Source organism: Oryctolagus cuniculus, chromosome Y (assembly GCF_051225735.1).
Source record: "Oryctolagus cuniculus isolate XC-2025 breed Fujian yellow rabbit chromosome Y, ASM5122573v1, whole genome shotgun sequence".
In the NCBI taxonomy this organism is placed as follows: domain Eukaryota; kingdom Metazoa; phylum Chordata; class Mammalia; order Lagomorpha; family Leporidae; genus Oryctolagus; species Oryctolagus cuniculus.
This window is the reverse complement of record NC_142889.1, coordinates 23,879,921-23,905,935: the sequence shown is the minus strand read 5'-3', so window position 1 is coordinate 23,905,935 and position 26,015 is coordinate 23,879,921. Positions and strand designations below refer to the sequence as shown.

The 26,015-nt window shown below is 37.8% G+C and overlaps 1 long non-coding RNA gene across 1 annotated transcript in view; it reads left to right on the top strand.

Moving 5' to 3' along the window:
* Positions 1-25,111, top strand: part of LOC127488437 (uncharacterized) — a 115,623-nt gene extending 90,512 nt beyond the window's left edge. The window contains exons 2-3 of the long non-coding RNA XR_016228583.1: positions 7,477-7,741; positions 20,310-25,111. This is a non-coding gene — a long non-coding RNA (uncharacterized LOC127488437). The remainder of the gene's footprint in view (positions 1-7,476; positions 7,742-20,309) is intronic.
* Positions 25,112-26,015: the final 904 nt, after the last annotated feature.

Genomic DNA, 26,015 nt, shown 5'->3' with positions numbered 1-26,015 from the left:
GGAATATTTTGGTACTAACTAACATTGTTCACAGTTTCTCATTTTAGTCTGTCAATGTACTATTCCTTGAAATGATGTTCCTATTGTTTACTTTGGTGAAAACAAGTGGCATCTCCATGATTATTGGTTTAATTTGTATTCCCACTCTAAGATTTAATTCCATCAAAATCAAAAGTCTTGAGTATGCTGGTTGTATCTTATCATGTGATTTCTATTTATTTCTGAAAGATTTATTTATTTACTTGAGAGAGAGAGAGAGAGAGAGGGAGAATTTTACATCAACTGGTTCACTCCCCAAATGGCCACAGTGACTGGGGCTGTGCCAGGCTGAAGTCAGAAGCTAGGAAACCTTTCCATGTCTCCTGTGTGGGTGCAGAGGCACAAGTACATCAGCCATCCTCTGCTACCTTCCCAGGCAGATTAGCAGGGGGCTAGATTGTAAGTGGGGAAGCCAGGACTTGAACTAAGGAACAAATGGGATGTCAGCACCAGAGGTGGAGGCTTAACCTTCTATATCACAGCACCAGGTATATGTGATGTTTATAAACAATTACTGTTTCAGGATCAGTCTTTATAAAATGCTTATATTATTTCCACATACCTTATGACCTTGCTAACAGAAGCACTCTCCAAACCTAATTATACAGTGTTCAATCCAGAAATGACTTAGTTACTGAATTGAATATTTCAGTATATTTTTAGGCCATAGTGTTCTAATTTTGTAAAATTTCTTGTTTCTCTTTTAATTTTAATTCTTTATTTCATTTAATTTTTCTAATGTTAAGAGATATAAAATAATCCCAGGCACTTCTATGGGCCAGTGTGATGACTTTTTCCTTTTAGATGTGTTGTAACACCATGTTTATTTACTGAGAACTAATGCATTCATAAGCACTTTAATAATCTGTAAAATGAACTAGTACAACTTTATAGACAGGATATCATTTTATTTTTTATTTATTTAAAGAGGTACTACTTATGTAAATCTCAACTGTGGATGTTTCTTGCTTTATGAGAGAGATTCAAATTTCTTACACTGAAACTAGGTCATGATTGTTTAATATATTCAGTAGTATGCCTGTAAGCACCTTGCAGATACACATGGGAATAATGTATTATGAAAATAAATAGTTTTCTAATGATGTAAGCTGCCCATATGAAAAAATGCAATTCAATAATAGAAAGTTTACTGTAAAACTACAGCTGTCTCCATTGAAACAGCTCATACAGACTTTGAAGTATTCAGGTAGCAGTGAGCACTGCTCCTGTGATTCATGGTTGGCAACCTCTTTTCTGAGTAAGTTCTTCACTTGTGGACCTTTTTGACGTAAGCAACTTCAAGTTTACTCTGATGAGAACATACAAAGTATAGTAAAATGTGATTCCAGAAACAAAAACAAATTTTTATTAAAAGTTTAAAAAATAAAAATGAAATGTATGCGAATGAATGATCACTATGTATACATTGATTATCCATGAGAACATCTATAAAGGTTATTACCTGAAATCTAAATGAGCACATTTTTCCTTTTGGACTATTTTTCCTTGGCTTTATTTTCCCCTTACTCTGATAAGTCAGTGTACATTTTATAGACTTCCAATGACTCTAATCAAGTGAGACTTGAGCTACTAGCACTTTTCTACATAGGATCCCAGGTTTTTAACTGTATATAAAGGTAGTTATGGGAAATGGTGTGCTCATGTCTGAATTTGAAATAACTTAATTGGTATAGTGCATGTAACTAAAATGGTAACATCTCTGACATTAGCACTATTGCTAAGCATTTTCTTTGAGTCTTATTGCTTTTCACTTTCTTCTTACTAACCCTAATGTTTTGAAAATTTACTGAAGGTTTATACAACATTTATTTAACAATAAATTGCAGGCCTGTGAGCAGTGCTGGTATTTCTTTTGTTTTGTTTTAAGTGGAACCAAATTTCACAAGAAAGTGCCAGCTATCAGCTATGCATCTCCAGCACAGAGTAATCCAAATAGTAAACTGAATACCCCAAGTTTATAGGTAAACAGTGCAAATTATCTAGGAGAGACTAGAGGATTAACATCTTTAACTTCCAATAGATGACATTTCTGATTTTGAAGTCCAAAATTTAACAACTGCAGATGCGAAGTTTTATATTCTTCTTAGTCATAATTTACAGCCTTAGAAAAGGCAAGTAAGTATCACATTGAAAATGGAGTCATACAAAAACAACATAGGGTTTAAAAATATTTCTTAGCATAATGTACAGGGCATTTCAAGAAGCTTTTGCAAGAATTAAATTAAAAATAAGATTTTGAAGCGAAATATATTTACATCCATGCATGGCTTTTCCATAATATATATTTTCTATGAAATTTAAAAGGCTTATCATATCATCCCAGATCCCATCATGTAGGGTTGGTGCTGTTGCATTGCAGGTAAAGTTGCTGCCTGTAGTGCCAGCATCCTATGTGGGTGCTGGTTCAGGTTCTGACTACTCTACTTCTGATCCAGCTCTCTGCTAAGGCCTAGGAAATCAGTGGGAGATTACCCAAATCCTTGGGTTGGGGCACCTGCATAGGATACACAGAAGAAGCTCCTGGCTCCTGGCTTCATATCAGCCCAGCTCTGGTTGTTGCGGACATATGGGGAATGAACCAGCAGATGGAAAACCTCTCTCTTGTCTTTCTGTCTCTCTGTATCTGTCTCTGTCTCTCTGTCTCTCTCTCTCTCTCACCATTTCTCTCCCTCTCTTTCTCTCTCTCTGCCTCTGCCTCTCTGCTTTGACTTTCAAATAAATAATCTTTAAAAAAAGAAAATATAATATTGCCTTTTTCCAATATGTCAACATTCTATGTGTACAATAGTTACTGGATTTAATATTTTTGTTCAGCAATGCATTTCCATTCCCTTTAATAAGCAATGATTACTTCAATTTTTCCTGTGTCAGACACATCCAGGGGACAATGCAGGAAACTGACTGGATTCTCTCTTTGACCTTTCAGTCATTTAGTCTTGCTCATTCCCATTAACAGTTCATGATGTGTTGGAGACAAAGGCCAGCTCTCCCAAAGCCCACCTCGTTCTCTACTTTTTGTCTGAATTCTCTTGGGTTGCCTTTGACTATTTCAGTCAATTTCTTGAATATCCTTGAAACAGGAAACAGGAATACAAGTCTTTATGGGTTCAAATTGAACATGTTTGACTCGAAGACAATGTGTATATGCAATATGTGCATCACACATTGCACTGCTACAAGAGTTGGTCTGCCAGGAACAGACACAGACATCTTCATATGATGTTCCTTCCAGTGTTTTTTTATGGCAACAATCAATCAACAAATAAGTAGGAAAAAGTTGGAGGTCAAAATTCAAACCTCAGCCGGCGCCGTGGCTCAATAGGCTAATCCTCCACCTTGCGGCGCCGGCACACCGGGTTCTAGTCCCGGTTGGGGCGCCGGATTCTGTCCCGGTTGCCCCTCTTCCAGGCCAGCTCTCTGCTATGGCCAGGGAGTGCAGTGGAGGATGGCCCAGGTGCTTGGGCCCTGCACCCCATGGGAGACCAGGAAAAGCACCTGGCTCCTGGCTCCTGCCAGGATCAGCGCGGTGCGCCGGCTGCAGCGGCGGCCATTGGAGGGTGAACCAACGGCAAAAGGAAGACCTTTCTCTCTCTGTCTCTCTCTCTCTCACTGTCCACTCTGCCTGTCAAAAAAAAAAAAAAAAAAAAAAAAAATTCAAACCTCCACCAGAAAAAAACAGATAGGTCGTTGTTGGTGCACCCAAAGAGATTAGTCTCCAAACTGGATCCTATAGTCCAGTGTCTAAAAGATAAGTGATCTCTTTTTTTTTCTTTTTCTTCCTTTTTTCCATTGGTTCACCCCTCAGTGGCCACTACGGCCGGCGTGGTGTGGCCAGCGCACTGTGCTGATCTGAAGCCAGGAGCCAGGTGCTTCTCCTGGTCTCCCATGTGGGTGCAGGGCCCAAGGACTTGGGCCATCCTCCACTGCACTCCTGGGCCACAGCAGAGAGCTGGACTGGAAGAGGAACAACTGGGACATAATCCAGCGCCCTGACCGGGACTAGAACCTGGAGTGCCAGCACCGCAGGTGGAGGATTAGCCTATTGAGCTGCGGTGCCAGCTGATAAGTGATCTCTTAAAACCATCACAAACAGAAAAAGATCTCCATGCTTAAAATCCACCAACGGTCTCATTTTATGTTTCTTATTTATTTATTTGAAAACATAAAAATAGATTTCAATTAAAATAAAAATTAAAATATATACATTATATATCCATTTATTATTCACAATAGATATTTTGAAAAGTCTGAGGTGAATGGAATTCAAAGGTAAGTTTATTTTGGTGCAAGATAATTTGAAATTCATGAATATGAGGGATTTTTTTTTTTTTTGACAGGCAGAGTGGACAGTGAGAGAGAGAGACAGAGAGAAAGGTCTTCCTTTGCCGTTGGTTTACCCTGCAATGGCCGCCGCAGTGCAGTAATTAAGGGATCTTTAAAAACTCATTGAAATGTGTATTACAAAAATCTGTATATGGATTCAAGTGTTTTTGAACTAAAATAATCTTTTTCTTTTTGACAGGCAGAGTTAGAGAGTGAGAGAGAGAGAGAGAGAGAGAGAGAGAGAGAGAGAGAGAGAAACGTCTTCCTTCCATTGGTTCACCCCCCAATTGGCTGCTACAGCCGGCGCTGAACCATTCTGAAGCCATAAGCCAGGTGCTTCCTCCTGGTCTCCCATGCAGGTGCAGGGCCCAGGGACTTGGGCCATCCTCCACTGCACTCCCGGGCCACAGCAGAGAGCTGGACTGGAAGAGGAGCAATCGGGACAGAACTGGTGCCCCACCCAGGACTAGAACCCAGGATGCCAGCACTGCAGGCCGAGGATTAGCCTGCTGAGCAGCGGTGCTGGCCAATACATTGTTATTAACTACAGTAACCATGTTTCATTTTTTTCTTCATCTTCCAGCTCAGTCCTCCTTTATCCTTTGATTATACACCTGCATTTTTCTTCCCTTCATTAAAATATCTAAATTTGTTGTTCACTTCTTCAGCTTAAATTTTCTTTTCCCAGCTTCCTTATTGAAATTTACTCTCCATTATTCTGTTTTAAGATCATGTATTATCCATTACTGAGGACTTTCAACTATTCTGGCCAAAGCACTGGGACATTATTTTATTTTTTATCCAGAGCACTTCAAAAACTTGAACTATTTTTACACAAAGATATAATTTTTGCCACCTTCTGCAAATGAGGACAGAATTTTGCCATTCATGCCACTCCAGAATGTCATGAGAATTAATAGAAAAATAAGATATATGACTCTCATTAGCATCGACACAAATTGGCAATTAACAGGCAGCCCTGTAAAGAAAAAACACCTGACAATCAGAGCAGTTCTATTTGATATGAAAGGTTGATATCGAAGCTGACACTTCAATGTTGTCAGTAGTTTCTGTGGAAATGTCTAACTTGGGCTGTCTGGGAAATTGTATCTGCTTCTCTAAAAGAAATTAAGATGTGATATATTTTAAGGGGCCATAGTCCTTTTGCAGACTTGGAAAGGGTAGTTGATGGGCTGTGATTAACTGGGCACACAAGTGTAAGGAATGGGCCTTTAATGACTGAAGCACTAATCTACCAATCAGTACATATGGGTTTCAGACCTGGAGACACATGTAACCTGTGATGGCTGCAGGTACATGGAATTAGGGATACTGGGAGACAGACACAGCTTGCACACACAGGTGTTAGAAACACCTGAAGGGACACTGAGGATGCAGTAAATGAGTGCTCAGAGATAATTTATAGTCAAATGATTACAATAGAATAAAACACTCAAAATCATCATTACAGCTTCCTTGTTAAGAATTATAAAGAAAAAAATCAAAAAGTATTGAAGAAAAGCAAGAAAAAAGAAAACAGCAGACATCTATGAAGTGCTATAAAATGTATCACAAATAAACAAGGACACAATGACTTTTTTTAAGAAAAATATTAACAAAGTTAATAAACCATTAGGAAAAACAATTAAGGAACCAATGGGGAAAGTAACACAAATAACCAGTTTAGGAATTAAAACATAATCATTCCTTTGTAGGTTATAATTTTGACCAAGGTGCTAGGAGAAAGGTATGAAATTCTTAGAAGTAACATTTCACTACAGGAATCAAAATCTTCCCTATATTGAAAATCAAATTTGCAAAAAACAAATATAACATAAAGTAGGAAAGCTATATAAATCAGGTAAGTTAAATCATACTTTGAAAATTCCAAACAACCAATCAAGAAAAAAGTCACAGAATCAAAATTTCAGATCCAGAATTACAGAATACTCCAAAATTTTAGAGAAGGAAAAACAAATCTACATTTCACCCAAAGTGCAACTAAGTAGAGCTTTTTTCTTGGTTTCTTATGGAACACCTGCATTGCAGTGAGGATGATGCAAGCACACCAGGACTTGAAATAAACAGTAAGTTTTATTAAAAGCATCCCTTTCATAAACATAGCTACAGATATCTGCAGCAAAGTACTAATATAATAAATGAAATAACATAAAAAATATATCAATAGCAAGCAGGACTTAGTAAAACACACAAGAGTGGTAAAGATTCTCAGACAAGTCATCCAAGTAGGTAAAAAACACAAGAAGAAAATCACATGGTCATTTAGATTACATGTTGGAAGGCTTTAATAAAGTTCAGCATCTAGTAAAAAAGAAAACTGCCTGCAGAACAACAAAAAAGCCAGTGACTTCGCTACTCCGATCAAGAGCGAAATGAACCTACAGCCAACAACACAAGTAATACAGCATCCTTGAAGCTTTTTCTCCCTGGGAGTAAACTTAGACCACGATTCCTGCACTCTCTCGAGCTTTCCACTTCAAGGGCAGTAAGGGAAATAAAACAGCAAAAAGAAATTATATGGTGTAAAGATCAATTTATAAGTTGTAAAATGTGAATATATTGGATGAGGTTTATATACAGAGATAATCCAGGAAAAACTAAAAACAAATACAATTGATAAATGAGATTACTGGAAAGATTGTGTGTGTGTGTGTGTGTTTCTACTAAGTACCAGGAAGAAGCAAATAGAAAATAATATTAAAGGACAACAGGCAAACTAGAAATAAATGTTCAAGTAAAATTGGAAAAAAGGATTAAATTACGTTATATACGTAAACATTCTTTAAATCAATATTAAAAATGGCATAGAAGATTCATTAGACGAAAAGTGTCACATATATGATAAAAAAACAAAGGCTCTTAAGTCAATAAACAGCCATTAAATTGTAGCTGACCTGAATTACGTTCAACCCCCAAGCAGAAGCCACTCAGGAAGATGCAGGAGGGATCCAGCGGCTGGCAGGACCAGAGAAGAGAAGAGAGAATTCCCCCGCGCCCACCGCAGGGAGGTGGAGCCCAGGAGGTCCTCGTGTTCAGAAATGAATCCAAACTCCCTCTTGTTTTCCCCTCCAGAAAGACCTGAAGTTATACGTCAGCGCTATGGAGGATGTTGATTGGCTGCGTCTTTTATGGCGTGATGCTACCCCTGGTATGCAAGCTGTGCAATCAAATCACGCGGGATGTTGACGCCATAGTAGTTCTCTCGTTCCACTGAGGAGAGAGGGCCCAGGAGGGGGCTCCAGCACTCCGAACACTGCGGGTAGCTGGCGTCCGCTGCTCTGTCTGCTCTCTGCCCCTCTTCCATCGCAGGACACCATCCCCTCCGACCCGGGACATGGTGAGTGTGTGGGGCCAGGTCTGAGGAGCAGGGAAGGGGAGCAGGTGGACGTTGCTAGAAAAGGCTGGTGGGATGCGGGCTTCCCAGAGGTCGGCTCTGGGGTCTGTGGGCCCTCTGTTACTGGCATGACTCTTCCCTCTGTGTGGGGCCAGTGTGGAGGCTGGACTGCAGGATGGGGGCTGGACTGGCACCCAGGACTCCAGGTGTCCTGTCCTGTTCCTGCTCACAGCACGACCCTTCCCTCAGTGTGGAGCCAGTGTGGGGGCTGGTCTGCAGGATGGGCGCTGGACTGGCACCAGGGACTCCAGGCATCCTGTCCCATTCCTGCTCACAGCTCGACCCTGCCCTCAGTGTGGGGCCAGGATGGGGGCTGGACTGGCACCAGGGACTCCAGGCATCCTGTCCCATTCCTGCTCACAGCTCGACCCTGCCCTCAGTGTGGAGCCAGCATGGGGGCCGGATTGCAGTATGGGGGCTGGACTGGCACCCGTGATTCCATGCATCCTGTCCCATTTCTGCTCAGAGCCATCACACAGGCACAGACCAGGTCAGTTAACCAAAGCAGCTTTATTTCAGTCAGGGTTTTAGTCTAGGTTTTAGGGGGTCACGAGGACATTGTATTTTGCTACCTCGATGTCATCTTAGCATTTATATGTTCGCTAGACAGACTGCGATGTGTCTCTGTACTTTAAAGTTGGAAATTTTAGGTAGCCACATTTACGAGTGTTTTAAAACTGTTTCTGTTCCACCATGTCTTTCCAACCACAAAGATATCAATCTAGATTCCTAAGTTAATTTTAATTTTGATGTAGGGTGATTTTTTCAAGGTTATTGGAGTATAATTGACAAACAAAATTTGTATGTATTCGAGGCCTGCAACCTGATATTTTGATTTGTAAGGGGACTTTTTTTAAAAGTTTATGGAAAATTCCCTTTATCTTTTAATCTAGTTTTTCACAAATCTTTTGGAGTTCCCTTGTGCATGTACATTATGAAATGACTAGGACAATCAACCTAACAAGTCCTTCACCTTACACAGTTTTTAAAAGAATAATTAATATCTTTACAAGTGTGAGTACCCAGTAGTGTATTCATTTTGCTTCTGTGCTGTGTATTATGTCTCAAGGAGTTAATTTATCTCCTAGTGATAAATGGGTGTCATTCAACTAATATCTTACCATTTCCTTCACTCTCAGCCCCTGGAAACCACATTACTATGATATGTTCTTAAATTTGATTTTATAAGGTTCCACAAATAAGGGAAATTGTGTCATATTTATCTTTCTGTGTCATACTTCAATCAACTTAATGTCCACATTCATACTTTTGAATCCAGGTTATGACAAAATGTCAGGATTTCTTTTTTAAGGTTGAATGTGATTCGTGTGTGTGTGTGTGTGTGTGTGTGAGTGTGTGGCATTTTCTCTATTCATTTTGATAGACAATGTATTTATATATCTAGTTCTTGTGAATAGTGCTCACATGAACATGGATGTGCAGATGTGTCTGAGATATTAATTTTATTTAGATACGCATCCAATTATGGGACTGCTTTATCATTTATTAGTTCCATTTTTAATTTTGTTTGAGGCAACTCTGTAGTGTATTTCATAGTAAGTATATCAGGTTACATTCCCAAAAAGAATTTATCTGTTCCCTTTCTCCAATTCTGGTTCAGTACTTATAGTTTCTACTTTTTGATAACAGCCATTTTTACATATGTGAGATCATAACCATTGTGCTCTTGATTGGCAGTGCTGAGAGCCCCTTTTCAAATACCTATTGGCTGCTTGTGGAAAAACTGATCAGATCCTTTGTCCATTTTTATTACAGTATTTCCCTTTGAGTTGTGTAAGTTCTTTGTATTATTCCTTTAATCATACAATGGTTTACCAATATTTTCTCCTATTCCTTGCTTTCACTTTTCAGCTTTCCCTTTAGTACACATAATTTTTTTATGTTTTTTGCAGTCCTACTTCTTTATTTTTCTTTTGTCACCTGTGCTTTTGATGTTATTCCTAAATCATTGTTGAGGTCTGTCACAACCATAGTTGTTGTAGGCATTTGTGAAGTGAACCAGTGGGTGAGAGTGTTCTCTCTCCCTCTCTGTTTCTCGATGTGTCTCTTTTTCCTTAAAACTAATTAATTACATAATTTTTAAAAACTACTTGGAGGGCTCCTCTCTTTTTGGAGAAGTTAGATGATAGATGAGTTGGATGGTAGGGGTGAGTTCCTAGTGTTACATAGCATGGTTGTGTGACTATAGACCATATACTCTATTCTATATTTTATAAGCAAACAGGAAAGGTGCTCAAAGGCTGTGATCATGAAGTGTAATTTCAGAGAAGGGAAAATGTTGTTTACCATGCTTTGTTCAGTACACATTGCATGCATCAAGTAAAATCTCACACTGTAGCCAATAGGTATATATAATTATTGTCAATAAAAATAAACTCAAAACATCATCTTTCTTGGTGTATAAGGTTAAGGGGTGTTAAATTAGTATTGCAACTAATAATATGATCTTTGGAAGGAGTTTATTAAGACAAACATAATCTGGAAATAAGTATATTGGCATTTTGTCATTCTAAGTGGAGTGATTAGGAGGCAATACTTTATCTTAAATTGATGAATAATACATCTTTTAAATTGTTTCATGTAACAAAAATGAAGTATTTCTTTAAGTATGTATTCAATTAATTTGAATTAGGGCAGTATCAAACAAGAAATATGGAATTAAATCACTTGTTGAAGTATGAAACAAGACCAAAAAGCCACTCAACATGCATTAAAGATCTAAATCTATGCCACGACACCATCAAATTAATCAAGAGCATAGGGGAAACTCTTCAAGATATTTGGGCTATTTAGATCCTTTGACATTCCATATGAATTTTCTGTATGGTTTTTTAATTTTTTTTCTAAAATTAACTATTAGGATACTATAAAGAATGATTTGAATCTAAGGATCACTAGGATCATATTGATTTCTTATATTATATATTTTATAATCCATGAACACAGGATATATTTACATTTATTTGTGTGACATAGTTTTCAACATTTAGATATTTTATTTCCTTGGTTAAGTTTATTTCTAAGTATTTTATTCCCTTTTATGATTTTGAAATTGAATTGTTATCTTTATTTCCTTTTGATTTATTTACTGATTTTTACATTTTATTTATATAAGGGGAATAAATTTTGTGCATTTCATATATTCAGATTTTGGAGCATAGTGATCTACCCTAACCTCTCTCCTGCCCAGGCTCATAGCTTCCTCCCTCCTTCATTATTAGTTTAATTTTTACAAGGACATACTTTCAGTTTATGTTATAATCACAAGCTTAACCCTCCACAAAGTAAAGGATTCAACAAATAATAGAAGGAAACTTACTGTTCCTGAAGAGTATAGAAAGAGCTATAAACAATAATCTGAAATGTCAATTTCACTCCTATACATAACATTTTTGGACTCTGTATATTATTAACCACATATCATGGAAATCAAGATGTTTGTATTTTTTGAGGCTGGCTTATCCCACTGATCATAATGGTTTCCAGGTGCATCCATTTCATGGCAAAAGACATTATTTCTTTATTCAGTTATCAGTTGATTGGCATCTGGGTTGATTCCAAGTCTTAGCTATTGTGAACTGAGCTGCAGTAAACATGGGGACACAGATAACTCAATTATGCTGATTTCATTTCCTTTGCATGCATTCCCAGGAGTGGGATGGCTATGTCATATTGTAGATCTTTCTCAGATTGTAGAGGAATCTCTACACTGTCTCTAGTGATGGTTGTATAAATTATATTGCCACCAAATGTGTATTAGGGAACTTTTCTCCTCACATTCTCACTAACATTTATTGTTTGTGTGTGTGTGTGTGTGTGTGTGTGTGTGTGTGTGTGTGTGTGTGATTCTAACTGGGGTGAAGTGAAACCACATTGTGTGTGTGTGTGTGTTTTTTTTTTTTGGACAGGCACAGTGGACAGTGAAGAGAGAGACAGACAGAGAGAAAGGTCTTCCTTTGCTGTTGGTTCACCCTCCAATGGTCGCTGCAGCCAGCACGCTGCAGCTGGCGCACTGTGCTAATCCGAAGGCAGGAGCCAGGTGCTTCTCCTGGTCTCCCATGGGGTGCAGGGCCCAAGCACTTGGGCCATCCTCCACTGCACTCCTGGGCCACAGCAGAGAGCTGGCCTGGAAGAAGGGCAACCGGGACAGAATCCGGAGCTCCGACCAGGCCTAGAACCCAGTGTGCCAGCGCTACAAGGCAGAGGATTAGCCTGTTGAGCCACGGTGCTGGCAACTCCTTTCCTTTCAAATGTGGGACTCAATAAGTCCAATTAGACAGAACTGTGTGTACTAGTACATGTAATACCTCAGGTGTGCTATTACTTTGGGGAAAGTGGAAGGGAACATCTGGGATCCCTCTGCAGAGAGAAGAGAGCCCCAGTACTGGTCCCTCTGCTGGTTGGATTAGGGATTGCAGACTCCACTGCAGTTGGAACATTGCCCCTGGCCACCAGTCAACAAAATTTCAAGATCCTAAGCAGACAGGTGGATGGTAGCCTAGCAGAGTTAGAGAAATTTATAACTCATCTTGAATCTTCACTAGACTCTTTGCCTGAGGTAGCCCTACAAAATCAAAGGGGCTTAGATCTTCTATTTCTAGAACAAGGAGGGTTATGCATGGCCTTGGGAGAAACATGCTGTTTCTATGCTAACCACTCAGGTGTGTGATTAGGAACAGTGTAGCACTGGTTTGAAAACAATTGAGAGAAAGAGAACAACAAAGAGAAAGTGGAGATAATTGGTATCAAAACTTCTTCTCATGGTCACCTTGGCTAACAACACTTATCTCAGCAATTGTTGGAGCCCTGACCATCATTCTTATAGGAATTTTTATAGGACCGTGCTTCCTAAATTATCTCTCAAAGTATATTACCATCAGGTTAAATGCAGTCGAATTATTAATGCTCTGAACTCACTACCAACAGCTAAGTCAGGAGGAAAGAGAAGGGCCATGCCAGGTGTTGGGTCAGCAAGGCAAGTCAATAGTTTGACTCCTGAGTAAAACCAGTGGGGAATGTGACAGCATGTCTTAAGTTTAAGGTTTTCTCATGGGACATAGCCTGTCCAAGTGGTTATAGGTTATCTTGGTTGGTTGTTTCAGAGCAGGGACTGTTCCTCTGAAAGAAACAAGTTATAGATATCAGTCTGCTCTTCCAGCTGTAACCAGCATATTTCTGGCTTCTGTATTTCTGCTTGCTTGCTTGATAATGGTCAAGACCACTAAAATGTAGTTGCTGCCTTTAACAACCCCCCCACCACTAAAACTCTGGGCTACCTTCTCCAGACTTGCTCTGTGAGAGGGCAATCGCCAGCTGGCTAATAAAGACTCCTAATTTACTTCAGAGGTCTCACTATGTTTTAATCCGTGTACCCACAACAATGCAGCTTACCTCTCACATACTTAAATAAAATTTAATAAGGTTTGCAATGTATTGTTTAGTTCTTGTTTATTTGGTGTAACACACGTGATGACAATAATTGAGTGGAATGATGTGTTTTGTACCCTAACTGGAAGTAAAGTTTTCCCCATGAGATAAAGAATGACCAGCAATTTGGTCTAAGTATAGTTGTATTATTTGATGTAGAAGAATGACATTTATTTATTTCAAGTTTACATCTGGTTTAAGGACATAGTATACATTCAGTATTGATAAACTATTATAATCAACAACTCAACTTAGTCAACTTAGTTGCACTGTTGTGATGAATTTGGCAAAACAGTATTATTGATATTGCTATGTATATATTTTGTAGATGTGAATAACATGTCATTGAATAAGTAAGGAAGATTATGTTTGTTAATGCTAATTCCTCTATTAAGAACCCAGACTGATATAATAACTAAATACTGACAAGAAAATATAAATTTAAATTAGTAATATGCATATCTGCATGCTCTCTGTGAAATGGAATGTGGCATAATTAGAAAGCTTATGGACTCTTAAGAATGAGTTTATGGGGCTGGCACTGTGGCATAGTGGGTAAAGCTACTGTCTTCAGGGCTGGCATCCCATATGGGTGCCAGTTTGAGTCACATCTGTGCCACTTCTGGTTAAGCTCTCTGGTATGGCCTGGAAAAACAGTAGAAGATGGTCCAAGTGCTTGGGATCCTGTGCCTGTGTGGGAGGCCTGGAAGAAGCTCCTGGTTCCTGGCTTTGGATTGGCACAGCTCTGGCCATTTTGATCATCTGCAAAGTGAATCTGCAGGTGAAAGACCTCTCTCTCTCTCTCTTGCTCTCTGTGCCTCTCTGTACTCTGTCTTTCAAATAAATTAATATTTTAGAATGAGTTTACTATTCAATTAATTAAATATTTTTACTCTGTATAATGTAAGTAAGTTTTTAATAATGCATTCTAGACTGTTGCTAGAACATTGCTGTTCAAGCCACCTGTAGGAAAGGACCAGTGTCTTCCCTAATGCATTGTGGATTGATATTTTGTAACATTTAATACTAAGTAAAATGTAAATTAGTTACTAGAAAAATGAAATTCTGAAAGGACAGGAAATATATAATCCTGCTATTTCAATTTAAATCAGATGCTCCTACAAAATTAACCATTCTTTCTAATGATAATTACCATATTTTATTTTAAAATATCTGCAAACTTTATGTTTTGTGCTGTCTTTGAATATATAACAATTACCATTACAGATTTAATGTCATTTTTATGGGCTACTTTTTGGCAACTTCTCTTATCTCTTGGCATTTGTATTGTTTCTAACAAAGTACTCATTTGTCGCTCCCCGTCTTCGTGGAGGAACAACACAGGACTCTGCGTTGTTCTTTCGTCTGCTCGGCCCTTCCCGGGTTTGCTGCTGGTTCTTCCCAGGTTGGCTACCGTCCCTCCACCTCCGTGGAGGGGCGGGCCCCCTGCCACTTTCCCCACTTCTGTAGAGGAGCAGCACACCGCCGGCCGGCTCTCTTGGGGGCTGCACAGGTGTTCCTTCAGATAGATGTTCCTCCTAGATGTTCCTGGTGCATGTTGTCTCTCTCCTCCTTTATAGTCCTCTTCCACCAATCCCAACTCTGCTACCCACACGCCGAGTACGCTGCTCTCCTCCAATCAGGAGTAGGTCCTACAGTTTATTGGTTGAACTGGAGGCAGCTGTGTAGAAGCTGTTTCTCCCTTCTCAGTGCCATATTGTGGGAGAGCAGATGCATAGAATAAGTCTTAATTCCAGTAACAGTATAGTCCGAGTTGCTCCCCACACTCATTTCTTCTCATAGTAGTGACAGCAAATTGCTTTTCATTTCATAACATTTGCAGCACATTTGAACTTTTTGTTCTTTGAATTTCTACTTGCCACCTGTACATACCTTTAATATCCAAGTTTAAGTCAGTATTTGCCTGGTGGAATGGAGGCCAGAAGTTCTGTAAGCTATCCTGGAAACTTTCATGTACACAGTTTCTCAGAGAGACTTAGGATGGGGTAATCATTCACCACTTTCAAGTAATATATTTTGTACATTTTATGGATGTTTATGGGGCTTAAATTTTCCTTTAGTTGTGAAAGATAAAGAAGTCGAAGACTATTCTGGTAAGTGCTATTGTCTTTGATTTTGTTTTTCTTGAGCCTTTATTTTCCTTTTTTCATGTGTTGTAATAGTCTGTTATCAGCAATTTTCCATATGTTTTTTATCAATCTATTATTTCTCCTACTGGATTACTCATTTCTCCTCTCTTAAACACAGCTTATTTTATTTCAGAAAACATCCAATATTTTTATGCTTCATATTTCCTATTACCATTACCTGTGTGTGTTTATAATACCCTTTTTTTTTTTTGAGAGGTAGAGTGGATAGTGAGAGAGAGACAGAAAGAAAGGTCTTCCTTTTCCATTGGTTCACCCCCCAATGGCCGCTGTGGCCAGCGTGCTGCAGCTGGTGCACAGCACTGATCTGAAGCCAGGATTCAGGTGCTTCTCCTGGTCTCCCATGTGGGTGCAGGGCCCAAGCACTTGGGCCATCCTCCACTGCACTCCGGGACCACAGCAGAGAGCTGGACTGGAAGAGGAGCAACCGGAACAGAATCCAGTGCCCCGACCAGGACTAGAACCCAGGGTGCCGGTGCTGCAGGCAGAGGATTAGCCTGTTGAGCTGTGGCACCAGCCTATAATATCCTAATCTAAGTTTATCCTTCCATTGTGAACCTGTGAACAAATTAAATTTTGATTATGAGGTCATGAATTCCAACAAAATTATTTAAGTTGTATTAAGAACCCATCATTTACAAATATTTTGAAAGATCTTGGCATTCATGATAATTCACATCATCCGTGTCATGAATTTTAAAGCCATCTTTTATTCTTTTCCTTTTTAAATTTTTTTTTCTTATTTGAGAGTTGCAGAGAGGAGAGTCAGAGATCTGCCATCTGCTGGCTTACTCTACAGATTGCTGCAATGGCTGTGTGGTTCAGGCTGCAACCAGGAGTTTCTTCCCATCTTCCACATGAGTGGCAGTGGCCCAATCACTTGTCTATCTTCCACTGCTTTTCTCATGCCATTAACAGGGAGCTGGATGAGAAGTGAAGCACCAAGGATAGGAACGAGCACCAGTATGGAATGCTTGCTTCACAGATGGAAACTTTATCTGCTGTACCATAATGTTGGGTCACATGCAACATATTTCTAAATTATTTGAATTTTATGGAACTCTATATTTACTATCAGTGTATGATAGTTGCATTGTAATAGGTGCAGACACTGGCTTCTTTGAATTTTTACTGCTAACTTACTTGAGCTTTGATTTCCATTTTTTATTTTTTTCACCCATTTTCCTTTTTAGGGTAATTGTAGTCATATAGTTTCCAGCCAAAGTACTTCTATCTACTGGTTGTTGTACTATTGTTTCTCTAAAATTATTTTTCTTATAATATATTTGATTTCATAGCACCTCTATCTTTACTTAATTTTTTATCTTGGTCCTTGTAACTATCACCTATATATATATTTAGTGATCTATGCTCAGCAAATCCTACCACTGTGAACCTTAAGCCATCTTTCTTGGTGTTTTCATTATGAGGTTATCAACTACCACAAAATTGTATAAGTTGTTCTGGGAACCTTCATGTACAGAATTTTTCAGAGCCATTTTAGGAGCATTTGATCTTTACCCACTTCAAGGTAACAGATTTTATGGTAAGTGTGATTGTTTATGGAGCCATATCATTACCTTTGATTTTTTTGGAAATATCAGTAGGTTAGCCCTAAATACTGATATTTTACTGGTGTTTTTATTCTGGCAGGTGGTGTTTTCTTTAACATTTCCTGAAGCACTCATTTATTTTTCTTTCTACCTAATTATAATAGTATATTGTTAAAATATTTTATTTATTTTAAAGGCAGAGTTACAGGGTGAGAGGGAGACAGAGAGTGAAAGTAAGTGTGTGTGTGTGTGTGTGTGTGTGTGTGTGTGTAAGAGAGAGAGAGAGAGAGAGGAAAGAGAAAGATCTTAAGATCTTCCATCCTGGTTCACTCCTCAAATTCTGACAATGGCCATGGCCAAGCCAGATTGAACCCACAGCCTAGTAGACTTCCATGTCTCCCACATGGGTGCAGGGGCCAAAGAATTGGTCCATCATCTAGTGCTTTCCCAATAGGGAAATCTAGATCAGAAGAGGAGCAGCCAGGATTTGAACAGGTACCCATTTGGGATGCCAGCCCTGAAGACAGTGACTTTACCCACTATGTCACAATGCCAGCCCCAATAGTCTAGTTTTCAACAGTTTTTTTTATCTTCTTTGCATTCTATCATTGCTACTAAAACTATTCATTTTTTCATTGCAATCATAATATTTTTTATTTCATAACAGCCTGTTTATTTGCTTTTGCATTTGAGTTCATAACTTATACCTATATATCTCTTTCACTTGATATTGTAAGCCAATTCTAGCACTGTGAATGTGTGGTCATCATGGTTGGGCTTTTCTTTATGAGATCATCAACTCCATCCAAAGACTACAGTTTTTGCTGGCAATCATCATGGACACACATTTTCAGAGACATCGTAGATTTATCTGATAATTCTGATAAAAGCCGAGACACTGTGGCAAAAATATTCTACATCAAGGATTTCAGTGAATGAGACCCCAGTGGAAAGAAAGGGTGATAAAAGAAAGATGTGCTTTTCTCTGAAGTGAAGGGAGAACTTCCACTTTGCTTATGGCCTTGTCTAAATGTTGACAGAGTTTGTGGTCAAAAAAGGCTTCCATAGCCTTGACAGCTCATGGCAAGAGCCTTGAGTGATCACTGAGGTCATAAATAAGAGTGGTAATTGTTAAATTACCAACAGAAGTCACAGTGTACTTACTCCCCATGTATGACCTCTGTCCTTAATGAGTTGTACTATGAGAACTGCAAAACTTGTTCTCAGCTGTATTTTTACATTGCATGTAGGTATGTGTGTAAACTGTTGAGAGCTTTACTTAGTATAAAGTTGGTCTTCTGTATATAAAGTTAATTAAAATGAAGCTTAAAAAAGAATGGGATGTGAGAGGAAGTAGGAGGTGGGATGGGAGTGGGGGAGGGAAGGTAGGTATGGGGGGAAGAACCAATATATTCCTAAAGCTGTACCTATGAAAGTTGTATTCATTAAATAAAAACTTTAAAAAAATAAAAGACACACAGAAATAAACCAATCTCTATGATGTCAAGTCAAAAAAGCCAATGTGATGCCACAAATCCAATGTTGTTATATCATAATCTCTGAGATATCCTAATCCACCTTTGTGATACTATAATCAGTAGTGATGCTATAAAACAATTATGTTATAAATCAGTATTGGGGTGGCATAAAGTATTGTACTACAGTAAAACAAAATAATAATAACAAAAACTAACCATTGTGGTATTACAAAACTACCATTGTAACATTATAATCAATTGCAATGCATAAACAACCATAATTATGTCATAATGACCAATGTGATTTTATAAAATTACCATTTTGGTGTCATAATCAATTGTGAAGTCATTGAAATAATTGGGACATCATAACCTTACCATTATGGCATTATAATTAATTGTGATCTCATAAAGTAACCATTATAATGCCATATTTAATTGTAAAATCATGAAAACCATTGTGATGAAACACAATATTGATGTTATAATAAAATCAGATATTATGAAAACTATTTTGATATCATATACTAATATGCTGCCATGAGTGTGTAATTGTGATATCATAGATCAAACATTGTGTAGTCATGATGAAATAGTAAAACCATGAATATCATTGTGATGTCATGAAACTGCCATTGTGAGGTAACAATCAATTGAGATGTCATAAATGAACACTGTGTGGACATAACTTTTCACTGTGAGGTCATCATAATTTATAAAGTCATAAAACAATATTTTGATATCATAAGCCACAATTGAAATGTCATAAAACTGCCAATATAATGGTATAATCAAGTATGATGTAATTAAAACAATTTTGAAGTCAATACCTATTATGATATGAAAAACCATGATGTAAATGACATAAAGCTATAATTGTAATGTCATAATCAATTAGGATATCATAAAAATCCTTGTAATTTTCTAATCAGCTAGGATATAATACACCTACCATTGTGATGTCCTAATCAATTGACTCATAAATACCATTGTGATGTTATACATATACTAGTATGAAGTTATAACCAGTTTGTGATGTCATAAACTATAATTGTGATAACATGAGCAACCATTGCTGTTTAAACTATAGTGATGTCATATCAATTATGATGTCATAAAGCATCATTTTCATGATAAACCAATTATAATGTCATAAAATCTATTGTGATTCCATAAACCAGTATTGTGATGGCATAACATACAATTGTTATTGCAATAAAGGTACCAATGTTATGTCATAATCAATTGTGATGTCACAAAAATCAACTGGGGTATGATTAATAATCTTGGTGATTTCATAATCCATTTGATATTATGATCAATATTGCAGTCTTAAAAGCCACCATGATGTTATGAACCTATCATTGTAACATTATAAGCAATTCTAAATTCAATAAATCATTGTGATGCTATAAAGTTACCATTTTGATGTCATAGTCAATTGTGGACTAATAAAACCATGGTGATGTCACAAACTTACCTTTAGGAAGTCATAATCAATTGTGAAGTGTTAAACTGCCATTGTTGTATGATAATCAATTGTGATATAATGAAAGCCATTATTTTGCCATCAATATTATGATGCAATAAACTAATATTTTCATGTCACAAACCAACCACTGTGATGTCATAATCAATTGTAAAGTCATAAATACCACTGTGACATTTTAAACCTAGCATTGTGATGTCACATTATGATTCCATAGACCATGATTGTGATGTCATAATCAATTATGATGTCATGAAAACCACTGTGATGACATATACTAATATTGTTATGTATACTGCGATAAATAGAAAAATGTGATTTCATAAACCAGTTACGATGTTGTCATTATTAACTGAACTTTTATTTTTTTGACAGGCAGAGTTACACAATGAGAGAGAGAGAGAGAGAGAGAGAGAGAAAGGTCTTCCTTTCCATTGATTCACCCTCTCAATGGCTGCTATGGCTGGTGCTCTGCGGCTGGCACACTGTGCAGATCTGAAGCCAGGAGCCAGGTGCTTCCTCTTGGTCTCCCATGTGGGTGCAGTGCCCAAGGATCTGGGCTATCCTCCACTGCACTCCCAGGCCACAGCACAGAACTGGACTGGAAGAGAAGCAACCAGGACAGAATCCGGTGCCCCAACCGGGACTAGAACCCGGGGTGCCAGTGCCACAGTCAGAGAATTAGTCAAGTGAGCTGTGGCGCTGGCCATTAATTCAACTTTGAAGCCATAAAAGCCATTGTAGCATAACATACCATTGTGATGTTATAATTGTGATATCATATACTACCATCGTGATGTTATAAGCTTCCACTGTGATGCCATAAAACTTGTTATGGTGTTATAATCATCTATGATATAATAGAAAACATTGTGAAATCAAAATCTGTTGTGATCCTGTAAAAAATTTTGATGTCCTAAACTACCATTATTATCTCATAATCAATTGTGATGACATAGGACCTGGTGATGTAATAATTAATTGGAATGTCATAAACCACCATTATGATATCATATTTTTAAAAAGTTACCAGGGGAGTGATGTTCCATTTTTGGGCAATTTACATATGAGTGTGAATTTTAAGAAACATAACAATAGCAATGCTTCCCCACAGCATCAGCCCCAAGACCCCATTTCTTAAATCTGCAATTTAATATGCAATTCCAATTTTTTAATGTGCAGGCAAAGCTCAACATTTCTGCAAGACAAATAACATCAGTTTATGGCTCATGGCTCTAGCATTTACATGTTTACTATTTTTCATAAGAAGATCCAGCTGAGTGTATATTCAAAAGAAATTAGATCATACTATTAAAAATATACATGAACTCCCATGTTTATTGTAGTGCTCTTCACAATAGCAAGATATAGAATAAACTTAAATGTACATTACCAGATAAGTGGATAAAGAAAATGCAGTACATATTCACAATGGAATACTATCAGCCATAAAAAGGATGACATTCTGTAACTTTCAGCAAAATGGATGGATTTGGATTTGATGTCACTTCAAATATGCAAAACAGACAAAGATAAATACTACACTTTATCCTACATGTGTTGAAGCTAAACAAGTCGATCTGAACACAAAATAATGATAATTGTAGGATGGTAAGTGTGTATGTTAGATTAAAGGAGGTTGAATAATGGGTACTGAATCAGATTTTGAAGGAATAAGTTCCTAGTGTTAAATAACAGAGTGGGATGGCTATAGTTCACAATAACCTATTAGATATTTTTTGAGCAAATAAAAAGAGGGGTTCTTAATAGGCTGCAATCATCAACTAAAGGCAAAGATGGGAAAATGTTAATGACTGATTTTACCAGCTCATGTGATGTACATTTGTTGAAATTTCACATTACACTTCATAATTATGTACAATTATTGGAAAACCATTTAATATTTAAGAAGATGAAAATGCTAACTAACCTGAGGTGTTCCCTTATCCTGTCATGTCCCATAAATATGTACAATTACAATAATTTAAAAAATATTATTCTAAAATAATTTTTACAGAATTTATTTTAATTATTTGAGATGCAGAGTACAGAAGATGAGGGAAACATAGCTAGAAAGGTCTTCCATCTGCTGGTTCACTCCCTAAATAGATGCAATGGTCAGAGATGGGCCAATGTAAAACCAGGAACCAGTAGATTCTTTGGGGTCTCCCATGCTGGTGCAGGGTCCAAGCACTCAGGTCATCTTCTGTTGCATTCCCAGGCATAGCAGAGAGCTAGATCAGAAGAGGAGCAGCCAGGACATGAGCCAGAACACCTATGGGATGCTGACACTACATGAGGAGGCTAAGCCAACTAAACCATAGCATCAGCCCTTCTAAAATCATTTTTAAAAGAACTTTCTATTTGAGTGAATAGCTAAAATAAGCTTAAAATTATGAAGTGAGCATTTGTCCTAACAGTTGAGATGCCTGCATTCCATGGTGGAATGCTGAGTTTGAATCCCAACACTAACCCCTCATTTCAGTTTCCTGCTTAGGTGCACTCTAGGAAGCAGCAAGTGATGAAGCAAGTAGGGTATCTAGATTGACTTCTCATCTAGTCCCAGCCTCACCTGGGCTATTGTAGGCATTTGAGGAGTGAACGTGTGTGTGGGAGATGTCTATCTCTCTTTCTGTTTCTATCTATTGGCTTGTTTCTCACTCTCAGACAAAAAATAATTGAAGAGGTACTTGCAATATTTACTATGATTCCACAATAAACATCTTGTGCTAATATTTTTGGATGCACAGATTTTTTAAATGAAAATAATTAAGGAAATTACATAGATACTATTTACTTTGTGTGCATAAAATAAAAAGCTATATGATAAAAATCATATATAGTATTTAAAAAGAAATATCAAAGCAGAAATAATCTTTCCGTGTAATAAAGAACAGCAATATTAAACCCATGAGAGTATTCATTGCTTCTACATTTCTATAGGCAAAATGTATGAAAAAGTTACAGATAAAAATACTTTCAGGATAATCATTTGTTCTAGCAAATAACACATAGGTTGGGATGTTTGAGTTCCATATCAGAGTTTGAGTTCCATATCAGAGTTTGTGTTCCATATCTTGGGCTTGAATCACATTTCCATTCTGAACTGTAGTTTCCTGTTAATGCACCCCTCAGGATGTGGCAGGAGATGGCTCAAAAACTGGATTCTCTCAATCAAGTAGGATTCTGGATTGAATTCTAAGATCCCAATTAATCCTGGTCCAGCTCTGGCCATTGTGGGCATTTTATAAGAGAACCAGCAGATGGTGCTCTGTATGTTCATATTTCTCTGTCTTAAAATGTAAATTTAAAAATAATATTACTACTGATCTATTAAAACAATAGGCCTTTATCCTAACAAGGTTATTTGATATAGTATTATATATGTTTAAAATTAAACTGCATGAATGATTATTCTAGAATAGTTATCACATCAAGTATATTTAAGTACATTATTGCATCACATTTCAGAAGCAGAGGAAACATGCAGAGACTAATTCAGTTTTCTACTTTTCAAAAGAAGTCTCTGTAGAGCCCAGTTTATGCAGGGGCATGCCCGAGCATCACTGAATCCAGCAGCAATGGAGAAAGGCATGGAGTGCTCCCTGGAAGAGAGTCCACCTGAAGTTCAGGAGGCACCACACACTGAGGGGTTGTGACAATCACCTTCCCCACCACCAATAAGGTCTTCTAGAACCTTGTACAGGAATTTCATGAGGATCTGAAGTGGGTTGTGATCAACTAGCTTGCTAGCCAGGAAGGGCCCACAGAAGCAGGTTGTGGACTAGTCAGAGTAAGCTGAGCAAAGGGCTCAAACAAAAAGAGTGTGGAAACCTGGGACTGGAGACCAACCTTCAACAGCTGCTGTGAGGGGAAATCTGTGAGGGATGCCTGAGAGTGCTCCAGGGCCTTGTCACTTCTAGAGGCAATGCATTTGAATCATCTGAGAGGTGCCTAGCTCCAATCTGTGGTTACCAATGATGCCCCTGCATGAGTCTCATATGCTGCCATATGAAGCTCAATGAAATAGTACATCTGATACAGTCCCACTCTGAACACTGTATCACCAGCTCCAGAGGGTAGTGAACAGAGCTGCATGATGTCATCCACTTGGATCCCTAGGCAGCTCGGTACCCTTCCTGGATGTAGCCTTGCAGGCTGCAAGCAAAGGAGGGTTACTGTGCCTGACCTGAATAAACATGATGGTGCTGGCAGGGAGCAGTTGAGAGACCTGCTGTAGCAAGTTCAGTGCCATAGCCTTCAAGTGTTGGATCTGCCACGAAATGGCCCTGAGGATCATCTTGCAGTTTGAACCTCCAGACCAGCTGCTGCCAGTGCTCTGTGGTGCCACTGCTCATGTAAGAGACAAGTTCTATGAATGAGTGTTTGTTGGAGTCTTAGGACTTATCTCTCCCTCAAAATTCCATACCTAATGCAACAATATTCCTTTTGTTTTACTTGTTAAATATCTTGAAGTTTGACCTACTCTCATAACTTTTGAACTTGAATTGTATAAAGATGCTTCCTACTCATACCCAGTATTTTTTATCTTCAAATAAACCACCCAGTAGTGTATATTTTGTAGATGTGATTAACCTCTACCATCAACTAAGTAAGGGAGGTAATACTTTTTAATGCAAATTCCTCTATTAAGAACCCTGGCTAAAATAATAAAAAAGCAGAAAAATTATGAAATTAAATTAGTAATATTAATATCTACATGCTCTCTGAGAAAAGGAATGTAGTTATGATTAGAATATTTATGGGCTCTATTCTTTAAGAATGAGTTTATGGGGCTGGCACTGGTTTTTGACTTTCTACCTACCACCTACATATATCTTTTATATCTTAGTGTAAGTCAGAATTTGCTAAGTGAAATGGAAGCCATCTTGCTTGTATTTTACATTGTGAGGTCATCAGATTCCTTAAAGTTCTGTAAGTTGTCATGGGAACTTTCAAATACACAGTTTCTCAGAGAGACCTTAGGGTGGGGTAATCATTCACCTGGTAATATATTTTGTACATTTTATGGAAGTTTATGGGACTGTAAATTTCCTTTTAATTGTGAAAGCTAAAGAAGTTCAAGATTATTCTGGTAACTGTTATTGTCTTTGATATTCTTTTTCCTGAGTCTTTATTTTATTTTTAATGCATTATAATAATTTGTTTATCACCAATTTTTCATGTCTTTTGTCAATCTATTATTTCTCCCTCTTAATCATAATATATTTTATTTCATGAAACAGCCAATAATTTTATGTTTCATCTTTCATATTACCATTACCTGTGAATGTTTTTAATATCCTAGTCTAAATCTATCCTTCCATCATGAACCTATAAACAAATTGAATTTTAAGTATTTTATCATGAACTCAAACAAAATTATTTCAGTTGTACAGACTACAATCATATATATCTATTTTGAGAAATCTTGGAACCCTGAATAATTCACACTATCCAGGTAATGCATTTTTAAAGCCACATTTTCTTATTTTCTTTTTAAAAGTTTTGTACACTTATTTGAGAAAACTTTTCAATTAGCAAGAAACTTCGTTGGCTATGATTAGTGCCCAATCAGCTTTTCCATCACTGGGTGTAAAAAAAAGAAGTTTTAGAAGACACCATCCAAACTAGAAGGAGCACTAGAGGCTGAAGTTGGGCACCTTTTCCTCTGGACTGCTCTTAGTGATTGGTGCTGAAGATGAAGAATTCCTTAAAGAGCAACCCCAAAGGAAGGCTTTGGATATCTTGAGGGAAAGCAGGAGCAAGAGCTGAGAAAAATGCAATTACCTTACCAGACACTCGGGGTCTTGTGCATTGTTGACTTCTACCACTCCCCTACCCAGAACTCTTACCAAAGTTTGGTTTAAGGATCTCAAAGTTACAGGTTTACTGGAAAAGATAATAAATCAAGGACTGTTGAGAACTGCTCTCAAACAGTCCTATCCTATTTTTAGCTGGACAGAGGCAAGGATCACCACTGACTGGCCCAAAGGAAGTTGAAACTCAAAATAGCACCATTCTGCTCACCTTAATCTCATCTATAAGAACTATCTCTGTAGACTCCTGCATTGTTTTTCC